This window comes from Lipotes vexillifer, unplaced genomic scaffold (genome assembly GCF_000442215.2).
Source record: "Lipotes vexillifer unplaced genomic scaffold, Lipotes_vexillifer_v1.1 scaffold788, whole genome shotgun sequence".
NCBI lineage: Eukaryota > Metazoa > Chordata > Mammalia > Artiodactyla > Lipotidae > Lipotes > Lipotes vexillifer.
The window spans coordinates 395,825-397,372 of NW_006791862.1; positions in this window are offsets into that span (position 1 = coordinate 395,825).

Consider the following 1,548-nt stretch of genomic DNA (forward strand, 5'->3'; position numbering starts at 1 on the left):
AAACAAAAAAAAAAAAAAAAAAAAAAAAAGAAGGAATAGCCAGACATGTTGTGGTTAAACAGCAAGTACAGTGGATTATAAGTTCAAGGCTGACACCACTGGAGGAACTGGTACAACCACTTTGGAAAATAGGCATCAGCTAGTAAAGCTGAGGATATGCACATCTATGACCAGCAGTATTCATAACTGCCCTGGGCCAGAAACAACCCAGATGTCCATCAACAGTGGAAGACAAATAGATAACCTGTGGTATATGCATACAAATATGAACTAATTACAGTTACAGGTAACAACATGGATGAATCTTAAAAACTATAATGCTGCAAGAATTTGAACCAAAAAATTATATATGTGTGTATATACATATATGTATAAATACCCACACTTACATACATATACATATATATGATGTTGACACCCCCCCCCAAAAAAAATGGATTTACAAGAATACCTACATTAATTCCATTTGCATAAAAGTGAAAAACAGGCAAAATGAAACTACATTGTTTAGGGTTAGTATTTAGGTGATAAAACCTGTAGAAAAGAAAGGAAATGACTTTCACAAAAATGAAACTATTTACTGGCTAGGTTACCTCTGGGGTAAGGAGAGAGGTGGTCATTGGGAAAAAGTGGGAAGAGGGCACTTCTTAACCTGCAAGATGGTTACAGCTGTTTTCTTTAAAATAATTAAGTTATCCATTTATGTTCTATACCCTTTTCTGTGTGTTATAATTCACAATAAAAAAGTTAAATACATACAATGTTGGTTTCCAGTAATTCAGAACCCTTACAATTCTGGCCTATCTGGGGAAAGAACACTTCCTCTCTGAATATCATTACTGGCCTGTCAGCTTCGTGAGGCAAGGACCTTATTTGCCTTCTACCCCAGTAGTCAGCATTGAACCTTTCGCATGGCAAAAGTCTCAATAAATGTCTAACATATAAACCTATAAACCCTTTTTTTTTTTTTTTGGCTGGGCTGCGCGGCTTGTGGGAACTTAGTTTCCCAACCAGGGATCGAACCAAACCCGAGCCCTCGGCAGCGCAGAGTCCTAACCACTGGACCACCAGAAAGCCATACACTCTTGATGTGAATTTTGTTTTAACCCACCTCTCTTCTGAAATTACTGATTTGAACTGTGCCCACATTAACATTTCCCTTTCTCTGTCTTCACCCCAGTCAGGCTTTCATAAATAACTAAAGCTACCATCTTAAATATTCGCTCTGTAAGTTTATACTTAGGTGCTGTTGCTTTAGCAACTCTCCCTGCTTTCCACTCCCTTTTATGCCTCCTCACAAACAAAGAAAAGACGAATACAGTAGATTTTTGTTTTTAATGGGGAAGTTTTCATTTGCAACCAAGAGTAACCCCAAGGCTCTTAATGATTTAACTGTTTTGAAGTTAAGAAGGGGTCATTTCTCCATTGTCTGGAGAAATACTACCATGCTATCAGGGTTAATAAAACTTTACGACCAGCTGTATTTAAAACACATGCTACCTGCACTAGACAGAAACCCAGTCTCTATAAACAGGATTGGTTAATTTT